This window comes from Lissotriton vulgaris, chromosome 4_1 (assembly GCF_964263255.1).
Source record: "Lissotriton vulgaris chromosome 4_1, aLisVul1.2, whole genome shotgun sequence".
Lineage (NCBI taxonomy): Eukaryota > Metazoa > Chordata > Amphibia > Caudata > Salamandridae > Lissotriton > Lissotriton vulgaris.
The window spans coordinates 2,048,317,014-2,048,332,792 of record NC_141691.1 but is presented as its reverse complement, the minus strand read 5'-3'; the positions used below and the strand labels follow the sequence as shown (position 1 = coordinate 2,048,332,792).

Here is a 15,779-nt window from a genome sequence, read left to right as displayed (position 1 = left end):
TTGAGGGCCTCCCACCTTGTGAGATCAGGAGTATCCCCTTTTTTATTTAGCTCGAGATACTTACGAATCGCTTTTTCAATGGTCTGCCTGTGAGCTTCTGTCTTAAGGACCGCATTGTTGAGTCTCCATAAGTTAGTTCTCTTGACCTCGTTCTGTAGTGCAAGGGAAATCGTGATGCATGAGTGGTCAGAGATAACCCTAGGCTCTATGGAAGTAGCTTCAATATCGGAAGAAGTGTGGCCGGCGGTAAGGATAAAGTCTATGTGTGAATAATGTTATGTGGGGTGAAAAGAATGTATATTCCCTACCTGTGGGATTTTGTAATCTCCACGAGTCTATCAAATTGAAAAGGGTGCAGAGATTAATGAGGGTTTGTGAGAGGCGTTTGGTCGATAGGGGCAACAAGAGTTTATCTAGCAATGGGTCAAGGGGCAGATTAAAATCGCCACCCATAATGTGTGTGGCGTTATCCGGTATCATGTCAATGTGGTCACATAGTTCTTTCCAAAAATCAGGGTCGTCTCGGTTGGGGGCGTAGAGATTGGTGACAAAAAAACTCCTTGTTATCCTTCGAGAGTTTTATCGAGACCCATCTACCCTTAGCGTCTGCAGTACACTTTAGTATATCAATGTTGGATTTTTTGGCAATTAGGGTCAGGACACAGCGTTTTTTTCCCAAGGGCCTCTGAGCCTACTGCCTCGCTGTACGTCTTATTCTTCATTGAATTGAAATGCGATGAATCAATTTTAGTTTCTTGGAGCACTATTTTATCACCCTTTTGTTTATATACATAGTCAAGAATTTTCCTCTTTTTAACCGGATGATTGATGCCCTTGATGTTCAACAAGACAATTTTAATACTCTGGTCCTTGTGAGCTGAGAAGTTAGAGGTAGATAGCATTGGCATTAACTTGGGTCATGTACATAATAGATGACCACAGAACATGGAATATTAGCAGTAGTGGGAAGGGTGACCGAGGGGCTGGTAGTTGTATGGTAATGTAGTTGGGCAAACATGGGCAAAAGGGCACGGATGATCGTAGGTCGTAGAAGGGCAAGACCAGGCTTCGAGCTGAGAGCTGCCACTTCGATACTGGAGCACTGGGACACGGCATGTAGGTGAACTAGACAAAAGTCAAGCTGGCATGTAGAAATGAAAACAAAAGTGAACAAGCATTTGCAATGCAATGGTCTCGGCATCATTAAAGGTAGAGCTATTGGCATTGCTCATGACATTTTTTTTCTTTAAATCAAAAATAAATGGCATTGTCATTAACATTGCCAATACTCTGCACTCTGCACTCTGCACTCTGCACTCTGCACTCTGCACTCTGCACTCTGCACTCTGCACTCTGCACTCTGCACTCTGCACTATATTGTGGGATACAAAAGCTCATTTAGTTCTTGGCTAATATACGTACTCAACAAACAAAATGTATTTCTTTGCACTAATTCCATCGACTGTTTATAAGGTGGATATGAGCTTGATTAAGGGTTTAAAGTGCATAGAGCGTAATAAAGGGCAGAAAGTCCATAAATGCATGACTCAGTATCACTGTTCGATTCGTGAATCATGTATCAGTGTATTCCTAACTTGATAAAAGGCAGCATTTGTATTCCTCAATCGATATAGAAACTATGCTGAACCAAGAAGCTGTTTATTAACAATTTTATCAGAAATAACAACTTCACTTGGATAATCATGAGATGCAATATACATATTTAAAAATAAGCATTCTTTGATAGTGTAGAACGTAAAGTTGCAAATAATTATAGGGAACCATTTGAATCAGTCATATCGTAAATTGCTTGGAAAACGAAATAACCAAAAGAGCACATCGGTTTTAAAATCGATAGATTTAAAGACATTAGGCCCTCGAGGAAATTCGACGTGTAAAAACTAAAACAGTAATGCTCAAATTCCGCAATTCCGTGTTGGACGTCGTTTCAGTCTCGCTTCATGTGATCTCTGTGGCAGGGCATCCATTAAGTCGAACGGGTGGAATGTCTTTCGCACTATGCAGGCGATGTCAAAACACATCACTTGCACTTTCAACACGTGAGATTGCAGCTAATAACGTGGGAAGGGTTGACAATGCCCCCGGAATCCCGTGGGAAGGGTTGACAATGCCCCCGGAATCCCGCTGCGGCCGCCCCGGAAGTCAGGCACGGTCGCCTGTGACGGGGGCGGGGCCACGTCCAGACCGGAAGAGGAGGCAGGCGGAGTCAAATGCGTCTCGCGCCCGGGGCTCCTCTGAGCGGTGTGGAGCCCCGGGGCCGCGCCAGCAGGAGGTTGGGCGCCGCGTGCTGAGAGCAGAGTCCCCGACATTGGCCAGGTAAGTTCCAAAAGGCTGGGGGGGCTTGGTGCACTTGTGTGTGTGCGTGTATGCTCGTGTGTGTATGCATGTGTGCGAAGGCGGGGGAGGGAGGGGGGCCTCGGTGCACTTGTGTGTGTGCGCGTGTGTGTGTATGTGTCAGGGGGGCGGTGTCTCTGTATGTATGTTTGTGCGTGCATGGGCGCTTGTGTGTGTGTTTGCGCATGCGTGTGTGGTGCTTGAGCTTCCCAGGAGACAGCGCCTGGCCACAGCGCGCGTTCCCGTTTCAAATCGGCTCCAAGGATGCGCGCGGCCGAAACTGTCTCCTGGGAAGCACACTCGCTAACAAAAGATCTCGGCGAGACGCGCTTCCGCGCATTTAGCCGAGACCTAAAAACGAAATGGGAAACAAGACTAGAACTAAAATGGACACCCCCCCCCCCCCCACCTCCCCATAACCCAAACCCTCCCCACCCACCCCAAAAGTAATCCAAAGACATGGTGACAGTAGAGCAAGCAACGGCAACTCCCCTCCCATGGTACTAGTAGAACATCATGCACAATGCTACAAATTCTGAAAACATTAACTCGTCTGGACGTTAATGCATACATAACAACGGGTGTAACAGTAGTGTTTGAGTCTTCAAATGTGTTGGAGACAGCAAATAACAAACTGGCATTACGAAATGCCTTACCAGATACAACATGTTGTGGAGAACTGCAACTGGAAGTGTGTAGTCACTGCAAGTGGAGCAGAGTAAGAACCTTATTCCTGCTGACTATAACGGATATATTTGTAAGATCGCATCATGGCTATGAGTGAAGCATTAGAGTGTGTAGCCACTGCCAATGGTACAGGGTCAGTATCTGATGTCTGCTGCCCTAAACAGGTATGATCATATGATCGACTCATGGCTGTGAGGAAAGCACTAGAGATTCAGTTAGATATGAAAACAATACCAGGCTGCTGCGAGAAAACAGAGGTGTGAGGTAACAAGGAGCAAGAATCATTAAAGCCAGTAGATTGTCTATTGGTATGCAGGAAGGCCTATCAGAAGGCCAACTGGCGGCTTTACAGAAGTGACCTGTAGAACTAACAAAGGCCCGTATATGAACAAAAGACTTGTATTGAACATCAGGTGCCCCCACTTGGAGCACCTGACTCTGTAATATCCATCGAAGGGGTGTCTGGCCCGTCAAGGAATCTCTTCAGTTGCGCCGAAATAGTAAATATTTGCGGGACTCCTTGAATCAAGACTCTGAATTTCGAAGGATCCACGGAGCCATACTGGTAATTTAGGGTGCGCAACCTTGGTCTAAGAGCAAGAAAGCCCTTCCTGGTGTCAACTGTTTCCTTGCTATAATCTTGGGAAATGAAGATCTTAGATGACTTCCAAAGGATATGATTATTCCAACGCATGAAGGCCAGGATCTGCTCTACGTGCTGATAACGAAGAGGCTTACAAACTATAGGCCTGGGGCCCTTTTGGTTGGCTGTGATTCGTGACGGAACCCTGTGCGCTCTGTCAAACTCTAAAGGAGTATGGAATGATAGATTGGTGGCTTGGGAGAACCAGGACTCCAAGAAAGAGACACAGGACCCTGCGGCTTCTTCAGACCCCTCAGGCATGCCAAAGATGAGCAGGTTCCCCCTACGGTTTCTGTCCTCCAACTCAGATAGTCGTCGTGTCAGGGAGTCCTTAGTGGTTGATAGTCTCTGTAGAGACTTGCAGGCCTTTGTTTTGGAGTCTTCTAGTCGGCTGATTCTGTGCTCTGTCTCCGAGAGCCTGGCGTTGGTGTCTCTGATGTCCTGCCAAACAGCGGATATTTCTTCTTTGGTGGATTTCGCCAGATCATGGGCATCTGCAAGCTTGAGCAGAATTGTGTCTAGAGTGGCATTAATATTGTGTTTCCCTTTGGTCGGTGAATCCGGGTGCGCAGGGTCAGCTTTGAGTCTCTTAAGATTTTTGGCTTCTTTCTCACTCATGCTGTTGTGGACAGACAACCTCTAGGAGAGTGAAACACAGATGGCGGGTGAAGGCACGAAGAGGTGATTACCACCTATCGAAAATCTTGGCCCAAAGACAGTAGTAAGCCAGTAGGAAACCAACGGCTTGCTTCAGGTGAAAAATCAATGGTGGGCTCCAGGGTGTCGTGGGGTAAAGATGTTAGGAAATGTCCATGAGTCAGCCCCCCCTTGGGTTGCGAAGACTGGGGTCTAGTATCCATTAATGGAAAGGTGCACCAGATCACCAGCGGTGAAGCAACAGCAAGCTTCAAAGAAGTACTAGAGTAGAGAAACTAGAAGTTGTCTCGAGCGTCGGCCATCCTAGGGTCAGGCAGTGATATTGAAGGAGATAGACCTCATTCATCAGCCATCTCAAGGTCAGGCAGCCACAGGTTATGATGTAAAGCAGTAGATTGGGTGGTTGAACAGGACAAGCTGTATATTTTCAATTAAACACACATCATGTCAGGGTGTTATAAGTCTCAGGAATGAGCATTATTAGGCAGCAGGAGATCTTTCCTGATGTAAAGTTCAAGTTTTGTTCCCGCACACGTCAGCTAACTAGCCTTTGCAGCAACGTACAATGCGAAAGCACATTAGTTACAGGCCATGTAACTTGAAAGATTACAGACTGTGTTCTTAGATTCAGCACAGAAGGCAGGCGTCAGTGGGCCACAGCTGTGGGGTCTAGGGTAATTTGCCTCTACTGTCCTGGGGTTTGTCATATTGTGGCTCTGAACCTGATCCAAGTACAAGCCCCCTTGGGCACTTTTCCCAATGGTGAGCAGCTAAATGCTTTTCAAAAAGATTAGGGTGGGACTACTCGGATCTAGAACATAATACCACCCCCAACAGCAAAATAGGATTAATGTCCAGCCTAGTGTGTCACCTAGGAAAAAAGAAGAACTATATTGCACAGAAAGGTGAAATGTGTGACATGGGTGTGATTCCTAGGTGCTTCGGAGTCGATCTACCCCCTCTAGGCGCTACAAGCCATTCTGCCAGTTTCTTCCTCAGGGTCATCAGGATTCACGGTGTACCTTCTAATAAGTTGCAACACGCTCCTTTCGATTACTTTTAGCACACACAGCTCCAGGGCATGTGCTCATTTGAGTCGCTCACCTGTCCTTGGTTGAAGCAGAACAGTGGCCATGATGGGGGACTCATTGGCGATAGGGAGGGCCTTCCTCAAATAGCACATGGCAATCCTGCTCGATGAGAGCAGCTGTCGGTCGAGCAGGAGGTAGTCTGGAAAGCTGCAGCAGGAGCAGATGCTTACAGGTGTCTATGTTGGTCAGAGTGGGTGGGCCCAAGGCTTCAGTCAGTCCTGTCCCGGCACTCCGGTGAGTCTCAGAGTTCAGTTGCACTAAGGCCTCTCCAGTTAGCAGCATCTGAAAGTCCTCTTCTCCTGGTGTCAGGCACAGCCCTCAGATGCGACAACAATCTCCCAGTTTGGTGCTGCTGTCTTCAGCACCTCAACTGCCAGGTGCCATCTACGGCATATGGAGCCATGGTCTTGAATTTTTGAGCAGGTCAGTTCTGTGACACTTCTAGATGGTGAAAGTGCCTTAACTCATTACGGGTACCTTCAGAACAGACAGTCTTTACTTTGGGGGGGAACAGACTGACAGCACCGTGTTCACACCAGTTATGCTCAAGGAAACATGGAGAAAGTGCCACAATCAGATACTTACCCTGGCTTCTTTCAAGCCTACTAATCAGGCCCTCGTCTCTTGGTGCCTTGGCAGAGATGACAGGGATAATACAAGCCCGCCCTACACACTTCTGCATTGTTGGGGTTCTTTTGATAAAGCTGCACAGACAGATCAGCACTCCCAATTTCATCTGTTGTGTTTGCTGGAGAGTCTCTGATGGAGAAACCCTTACTCCAATGTCACTTACTGCAGTTCCTTCCTCGTCAACTTTTCTTGTAGGTACACTTCCTTTGCTCTTGTTTCACACAGGAAGTGCTCCGGGATTCACAGGTCAGGTTCAGCAATTCCCCCTTTAGATTGAACTCTGGGTAATGTCCCCTCACCTCTGAAGAGTCTGCTCACAGGTGTCTACAAACCTTTGGTTGTGCAGTAGTCTTCTGAGTACTCAGTGTAGTGGCCACTCCTTGGTCGAAGAAAACTTAGAACTGAAACAAGTGGGTAAGCAGCACCAACTTTTAAATGGTTTTCACAAATGATGTGGATTCCAGAGCTAGTTTCATCAAACTTTTTTGGATTGGTTTCTCTTTAATGTGTCCCGGTCAAGCCATCAACCTAACCCACCCTTTATCCCGAGCAATGCTGTTCACAGCAGGTTACTCTCCATGTACAGCACCCACTAAGGAGGTACAAAATAGGTGTGAGCAGGCTGCACTGTGACTATTTACAACCACCCCAAAAGATATCAAAGAGACAAATGGTGGCTCCCTTCAAAAGGAACCCTTCGTCCCTGATAACAGACACCACAGTTCTACTACTTCACCCCTCTTACCATCCACCAAATAACAGTATTGAACCTAAACAACTTCTAAGAAAAAGTCCATGGCCTCAATCCTTGAATCCCAGGAATATCAGCAATACACTTCTGTTATCTGGAGAAAGCAACCCCCCCTTCATCTTGTACTTATGGCCTGGTCAGGGGTTTCCAAAATAGAACTTACGGGCCTGTATCACTCTGGATCATGAGCGCACCCTGCATAATAGCAAATGCTCAGTACTTGGAGCTAGGTTTTCGGTTCACTGGGAGCCGTGGAACTTCTAGATGAATGGGCTAGTAGGCCCGCATTCACATGACTTTGGTAAAAAGGCATGATCAATATAATCATTTACACAGTATGCTTCCACCATCACGCTACACATGTGAAACCTGTGAAAGGGACAGTAGTCCTTTTGTCATTATGAGGACTCACTTTGTGTGCCCCACCAGCTTTAAAACCAGTCCAGAACCTATCACAGTCAAGGGCAGGCCTAGGCCTGCCTACATCTATACCTACACACACGCCTACACCTACACACACAAGATTACTGTGCGGTAGGCCAGAATCCAAAAACAGGATCACACATTCTTGAAGTTTGGGATTCTAGTGCAGGGGAAAATACTGTAGATCTTGCAGTTGCCACTCTTGTACAAACTGGGGTTAACCACAGGGAATAATCAAGAGGTAAACGGGTGCAATGAAAATTGCGTTTACATGCAAATGGCACGGGTAAGAACAACAGTAACACAATAATAATAAAAGTTATAGGTCTGCCCAAAGAAATGATTATTGTGTCTCGGGGGGCAGACATAATAGTGTGGGATGGAAGAGTAGTTCATAACATGACTAAAGTCCTATTTGTGGCAACTGATTTGGATTTTCATAGTTCAAGTTATTTTAAATGATTCTGCTCCACTTCAATGGTCATATTCCTTGGTGCACATTCTAACAGGGCTCAACTATTGGCCTTGCCAAGCGGAAGCATTTCTGGTGTTGTGCACATTGTCTGGGATTTAATTGCAAAGAGTTAGCTAGTCGGTAAAGAGACAGGCATTCCAAAATGGCACCAATGATGTTACTCTTCTCGCAGCTTGCTAGGGTGCAGTTACCTGTATTGTCCCGCTCTCCAAAAGTGATCCTTTGTCATATTTTAATGTCCAGGATTAAGATAATACATGGATATACTAACACTTAACCAAGACTTGCTTATCTTCCTAAATGCCGCAAAAGGTTCTTGTTTGGGTATTCTGCAGACACCTTGAATTAGAATGCTCATCTAGAACAAGGTCGTTTTCACAACATGCAAGAGTGGCATTTTGTCTTTGTTGCTCACTAAACAAATGTTTCCATGTGTTTGAAAGATCAAGTGGTTAAAAGCCACGGTCACTGGATTAAGTGTGCAGGCAATTGGGCAACTTCTGACAAATTCCTTCAAGGGTGCTAGGAATTGGGACATGCTTGAGATTACAGCAATCCCTGAACATATGGACTGTAAGGGCAACAATTTGATGGCAATTGTGCTCATATGCATTTTGTTTTAAGACTGAGTGTATTATCACAGTTTGTGTAGGCCTACTGATTCTTATCTTGGTTTTCTCCTTGGGGGGGAGGGGAGCATGGACAATTGGTTTTCTATGTTCATCTTGCAACCTCCTTTCTGGGATATTAATATTGAGATTAGTTCCTCCCTCATTACCTTACAAATCCACAGATCGCTGTTTTCTCATTGCCTGCCTCTGTTTATATTACTCATTTTATGTTTTTTATATTATATGTTTATTTTGGGATAGGTAGCTTGAAAATGTGGATCTAAATGTTGCTAATAAGAGGCACCGATTGGAATAAGAAGGTTTAGATTTTGCTTGCCTTTCACTTATTGTGGACAATTGGAAGACAGTGGATTTGTGTGATTCTGTGGCTGCAGCATTAAACACAATCATGGATAAAGCAAATTTGCCACATAAATAGCAGATTTCACAAAAATGCTATGTACAGCTCAAATGGATGAAAATAATACAGACATAAAATGTGCTGCATAATTTGCACTTTGCAATGCATCATTGTGTTAACTTTCTTGCATACATTGGTAATCTACGCCGCATAATCCTAGTAGCTCTGGCAATGGTAAAGCTCTGCAGAGCAATTTGGGGACTATCATTATGATCAAATCCGTATTTCACAGGAAGCAGTGAAATACTTTTCATATTTCATTGTTACTTAGGAAATATGGGTTTTATACAAATGACTTGAGTTTGAAAGCACCCAAATATGGATTGTTTAAAGATATATAGATAGAGGTTTTCAATATATTGCTTTAGTCTAATCTTTTTCCATTGTTAAAGCTTCCCAAGTGATGTTTGGGAACACATCAATAGCCCATGTAACCACCTTACAGGGTTTATTAAAGACATGTTTGAGAGATTTGAAAAATCAAGAGTTTACCTTTGCATAGTAAACAAAACATGAGGCTTTATAAATAAATATCTAGTAAAAACGCGTCTGTCTATAAAACGCAAAGCACTGAATGAGTAGGAAAAATGTAAATGTCAACAGCAGATAACACTGCACATTTCTAATAAATCATTCTCCAGCCATGTGTATTGCACTATGGTAGTCACAATCCAGCATTTCTGAGAAACTGAACTTACACCTCTGTTTCATTACCATTTTCCACTTAGTCTTCAGTACGTCTAACAAACAATCAAAATGAATGCATACCAGCAAGGGAGCGGGGCGATAGTAATACCCAATGAAAATCCTCGATTCAGGCTATGAAGTCTTATTACACAGTGGGTTCCCTTTCTACCCCATATCCTTCTTGCCTCACCTTTTACCCCACCTAGCACTCGATCACACTTTGTTTTCCTCTACTACCAGAAGAGGGTAGGGTGAATGGAGGGGAGTCATGTAGGTGGGCTAAGACCAAGAAATGAAACAGGGCTGGCATTAGTGGATTGCTTTCGAGATGCAACTCTGCTCCATTTCATCGGCCACATAGACGTATACTTTTGGTCTAAAATCCAGAACTAGCTGAAGGTTTCAAAGATAACAAGGGGCCACTTGGTAACGTAGCAAGTTCTGCAAATGTATTCATATTATATTCCACTATGGAGGACTGTATTCCCAGAACCACTGAGTGGGCACCGGAAAATTGAGCCCTAGGCTGAAGGCTTGACCTCTGCGCTCATCTGCCTCTATGATCTTAAATATTTTAACATGCAGCAGTATATACATTTTTACTGCTCAGTGATCATGTCATTTTTAGGTCAACCTCTGCCAATGCGCTTGTTTAATTAAGATAGCATTGCTAGAATCTACAGTATCCACGTAGGTACTTATTCCACACGCAGTAGAATGTGGATGACAAGTCACAATGTTTTAACTACTATCAGATCACTCTAATTACTGCATTTCATTCTCCAACCCAGCAATATTTTTTAAAGCCTTACCATGTGTCCATCCTCACTCATCCATTGATAATAGTTTAGTTACAACCACCTTCCCAGCAAACTATTGCTATGTTAATTCTTAATCTTACCATACATAACCAGTCTTATTTAAAGATAACTTGTTCTGAGCGTGGCGCCGCGGCCAGGGCGACTGACGCTGGGGATCACGGTTCGATCCCCGGCGGCAGGGGTCTGCCCAGCACCCAGCGTTAGAAGTGGGCGGGATGGAAGGACACGGCGTGCCCCTACTTCTTAATATTATGTTAGTCCGTTCCCCTACTTCTTACTTTTGAAAGAGCGTACCGGGGACTGTAAAATTGCCATACTTTAAAAGTACACCTTTTTTTTCCCGCACGAGTGGTGCAACGTGAATATTCAGAAGGCCTCTGCAGTGCGCCCGACCTCCTCCCATTCCCCGCTGTGTCTAATTGGCCTGCAAAGTGAGACTGAAAGGGCCATCAGTGTAGCATGGTGCGAAAATGGCTACTCTGATGGCCCTGCGGCTGCTGTGAGCCCGTGATTCACACCTCACAACGCTGCCAGCCTCCACGGACGCCACCTGGTGGACTCTGTGACTTGCTATAAATCTGCTCTCCAGCCAGCCACTGAAAAGCTGACCCAGCCCTACCAGCCTCTCCTGGAAATTACTCTCTTCACTGTTTGCCAATTTGTCATAAAAGATCGCAGCATTCTGAAAGAAGCGATTATTTCAAGGCGGATGTCAAAACTTCGCCTTTCTTTTTAATGTCTAGTGTGTTGCATCTTATGGTCTCCTCTGTGGAGTGCCTGCATTACAATTTGTAAGGTTGGTTCTTCTTTGAAAGCAGTGCTTCTACAAGCACAAGGATGTAAAGGCAAAAAACCTGATATTTCACAAATAACTGGGGTGTACAGAATTATGAGAAACTTCGTTTATTAAAAGCTATTTTTGTTTCCATGTCTGTATTCCCCTGTGTGCAATTTCGGATACTTAATGTTGACCAAAACAAATGTATTCTGTCCAGTAGAGAGGGCAGTTTTAATAAAATTGTTTCTCACCCTTTACACAAGATAATGCCATTTTGCATCACGATCTATGTGCATTGAAGCAGGATAAGGACTGGATAATTTAACCACAAAATGTGCCACAAAATGTGTATTCATACATGTTTCATGATTTGCTTCTATTCTTCCTGCATAATTCAGTGAAAACTGACAGATAATTTGGTATTGTCTTCCAACATAGTTCTATTTACACTGCCTCTATGTTAAAGTTTGTGTCTCAGTTGAGTTTTCTAAATCTCTGAACCGATGTGGTTATAATCCTTCTTCACTTCTACCAGTGCCTGTGTATATCTTCTATGGTGTGTTTGTTTATTTGCACACCCCAGCCCAAGTCTCTATAGACCATGCTATGCATCCCTTTTATATGTCATTTACAACTTCCATGGTTCACTCTAAAAGATGGCAGGATTTTCACTCTGCATTATTTCAACAATGCTATTAACAGACGCCTTTGAAATACTATGCAATGGTGTCAGGGATTGTAGGGCATGACAGTCACAGGCCAAAGAGAGGGTTTGGTGGGCATGGTGGCACAGAGGATTGTGTATTAATTATAAATCTTGTGTGAATCACTCTGCGCTGCATGAATGATAAGGGAAGAGTGGTGTTGGGAATTGTGTGAGCATTATGACGCTGAGGGGTAATCAGGTTGAGCTGTGTAAGTAGTGCAAATTATGTGGGCAGAGTAAAAAAAGGACATAAGTGAAAGGGGCATTTTGTGACGTCATTGGATGAGAAAATAGACTGATTTCATTGGTGTGGGTGGGGTGAGTAATGTGACTGGTGTGGATTGTGTCAGCTGTGTGAGTATGAGAAGAATTGTGACAATGATGAGCAATAGTGGTGGCAAGGTTATGTACTGTGGGGCCACCATGCCAGGGGACAGAATTAGAGTCAGGTGGCAATGGAAAACCCCCTGGGTTGAGTAGGAAGTGGTACATCCTGCCCCAGGGGGTTCACCATTTGGGGCAATCCTCAAACAGACTGACTTCTACCATACTATCCCAGTGACAGAAGAAATGTTGTCAGCACATTCTCCAGCAGAGAATTCTTCAGCAAAGGAATTACTACCAACTCCAAAATTCAAGGGATTTTCATCATCACTTGGTTCTAAACCAAGCCGCCGAGTTTTATTTCCAATGCGAAAATGAGGCATCTGCCTGCTGTGTGCACAGTCATAATCTTACAGCACTGAAAGAACACGGATGCTGCATAATCCCATTGTTCTTTCACGGAGTACTTTGTTTATTCATTATTTTATTTGGGTATTTTGTTTGTGTCCCTTTAATGGGTGGCGGCTGCTTTAACCCTCTATTTTCGCCAACCTAGTCTGCTTCTCTCCCCTTATATCTGAGCCTGTCCGGGGTGCAGTGTTCACTGCCCTGACCATCCCCCTCTACTGGCTCTTAGTCTTTTTCCATGACCTCTCACCCTATGACCACTGCCCAATCAAACCTTTTCATTTGGCACGAGAAGTACAGCAGCACGTGTTTCTGAAAACATTTCGTTCAGCATCGTGTTACGGTAAAAGGTATTCTGATAATATCAATCTATAGTATTTTATCACACAGCAAAGTAGTTGTACGTGTTTTCTGTAGCATGAGATTAGTTAAACGTCCAACAATGGAGTAAGGCTTCCTTTAGAGTCTAAAGGAAGCCTTACTCCATTGTTGGACGTTTAACTAATCTCATGCTATAGAAAACACGTACAACTACTTCCGCTGTATTTGATACTATGCAGTACATCCTTGTTTTCAGAGAGTACAAACAAAATTAAAATTGCATCATTGAAAGCCTGAAACCATTAGTGCACATTATAAACACCTTTTGTACCTCAACTGCTGAATGTGAACGGGGCTTTAGTGTAATGAATGATGTGCTCACACCACTGCGGAACAGAATATCAATAAATCGTCTGTCTTCTATAATGTTTTAATTCATAAACATCGTGGGGCCTCCTGTCATAGAAATTAAACCTGAATTTTATGTTCAGAATTGGTTAGAAAAAGGGAGAAGTGCCAATGAAAGAATCTGCATGGCTCGGAGACAAATGGCTTATGATTCCACTTATAAGCGTATTTGGAATATTCTGTGATTGGAAACATGTCCCACATTGTAAATGAATTAAATATAAACAACTTGTATATTAAACCTCAAATAAACATGTGTATCGATTGCTTGAATTAAATAACGTTATAAGCTGTAACGGGTCAGTGAAATGTCAAATGCACTAAAAATTGGTATGTTTTGCTATTTTTAGCCACACCTCCGACTCCGCCCACTAATCCATTCCTCTGCTTATTCCCGCCCCCTGAGTCTCCGCCCACAGTTCCCCTACTTTTTTGTCCCCACTTCGACCACTGCCAGCACCATGCTACTCTCGACAATAGCTCCCTTTATCTTCCCAGCGCAGAGATACCCCTTCGGGTGATTTGTGCACTATACAAGTACTGGATTTACATTTACATTAAGCCAGGGGTTCTTAACCGTTTGACTTCTGTGGACCCCCACTTAATCATTTCTGCAACCCACAGCTCCCTACTGAATCATTAATTGAATCTGGGGACTCCCGATTGAGTTATTATTGGATGCCAGGGACAACAACCCAAGCATTTTTGATCATTTGAGCTGCAAAACAAATACATTAAAATATAGAAACAGCATGCAAATATACAATGACATTTAATTCACAAAAACAAAAAAAGAAGAAGATCTACAATTTAATGGAAAGGTGCTTCTCTAAATTCAATCGAGGACACTCATCATCCATACAATATTCAGTTTGATGTAATTGCATTGCTCCCATGAATCAATCTGGAGGATGCTAACTTAATTTGTAGAGGCCAATGTTAAACCCCTTCACATTTTCTGAAAGTTTTCAATTTATTGATTTTACATTCTGCTTCGATATTTATAACAAGTTATTTCATTGCATGTAATGTCTCCTCGTTTTACCTGCTATTTCTTTCATTGACAACACCTGCCCTTTCTTAACTTTTTGTAACCCTCACCCTCCCTCTGCTCTTTAACATTTCTCTCCCCTTCCAGCCCTCCCAATATCTCCCTGTTTACCTTGCCGCCCTCATCCGTTCTGGCAGTCCCTCCTATGTTTAGTATCTTCTCTCTTTAATTTCAAACAACTGCCCCCACCGTTCCAAAGTCCCACCCACCCTTCTTGCTACCAGCACTCAAAGCTCCTCACCTGTCTGCCCGCAGTCTGCTCACCTCTCCGCTGGTCACGCGCTCCTCCAACTGCTGCCGCCACCCTTCAAACAGCGACAACACTAGTTCAGAGCCGGGAACACCTCCGGGTCACGTGGCAAGTGACAGCAGTGGAAACAGAGAAAGGACGGACGGAGCTGCACCGGAGAATGTCAGAATCCGTCTGAGCGCGACTGTACCGATAGTCGGCCATGTTTACATTGCAGTTTTTACTGTCTGCAGACAATCGTAAAAAACATTTTTTACTATAAGGAAGTTCCCAAAAGTTTTTTATTTCTGAAAGACAAGCGAACCGTGAAGTTGTATTTTATTTTAAGACATTTAGGAATAAAATACTATATACACCTACGCTTAATATACTTAGCCTAAACTACATTCGAATCTCAATTTCGTTTCTAATCTTTTAATAGTTAAATGTAAAAAACTAAATGTTTTAATTCTCTCAGAGCTAACTGTTTCTTGCCGGAAGGGATGTGTCCCAGATGCTTCCTGGATTGTAGAAAGCTCCAGAAGGCGGCACTCGCAAGTTGCTGTCAGAAGACGTCACGCATGCACCTGACACCACTCGAGCTTCATGCTTGCCGAATGGGTCATTTATTAAGAAAATACCACACTAATAAAACAACAAAAATAACTCGAACTTTTACTTCCTCCTAGGCAAGTAGCGTTGGACCGCTATTTTGAGTGACTACTTACATCTCCGGGCAAGAATTCCGCTAATACAAATCTGTCAGGTTGTCTGCTACCTGATCTAAGGCACATGCTCATTGTGCTTTATTATATGTGATTTTGCAGTACTTTATTTTTGACATTATTAGTGCTGTGGCGAGGTGAGTGGTTAAGGGCAGGCCTTACAATTACGGTCTTGTGGGGTAATAATGTACACACAGACAACGTGTTAGATTAATGGGCCAAAGACCACGGAGAGGTCCTGCCCTCCTTTAGTTATATCCTCTGGCCACGCCTGGAAGGAGAAAGACAGGACTGCTAACCTGTCACATCCCATCTCAACTCAGTCTCTTTTCTGCCTCTTCGTGCATTGTCTGGAGTTGTGACATACAAAATCTCACAGCCTAGAGCTTGGTAGAGGTTTTCTCTCAGGCAGTACCTAGGGTGCCGACTTCGGCCGTTGGGACCGTCGGGTGCCTCAGGGTCTCCCTTCCCTAGTGTTGGGGTGGCCACAACTTATGGTGCGGGTTGACAACCTACCTGGTCATCCTGCTGGCCGCTCTCGTTTCCTGGTTCATCTTCACCCCCTGTTATGCCGCCT

The 15,779-nt window shown here is 44.1% G+C and overlaps 1 protein-coding gene across 2 annotated transcripts in view; it reads right to left on the bottom strand.

Annotated features, from left to right (window-relative positions):
* The window catches only part of MROH1 (maestro heat like repeat family member 1), a 2,204,128-nt gene extending 2,189,403 nt beyond the window's left edge, over nt 1-14,725 (bottom strand). Inside the window, exon 1 of one of the 2 annotated variants that reach the window (XM_086966435.1) lies at nt 14,490-14,725. The gene's annotated coding sequence lies outside the window, so the exon portion shown is untranslated. The remainder of the gene's footprint in view (nt 1-14,489) is intronic. The other variant, XM_086966436.1, reaches the window with a different exon arrangement.
* Nucleotides 14,726-15,779: the final 1,054 nt, after the last annotated feature.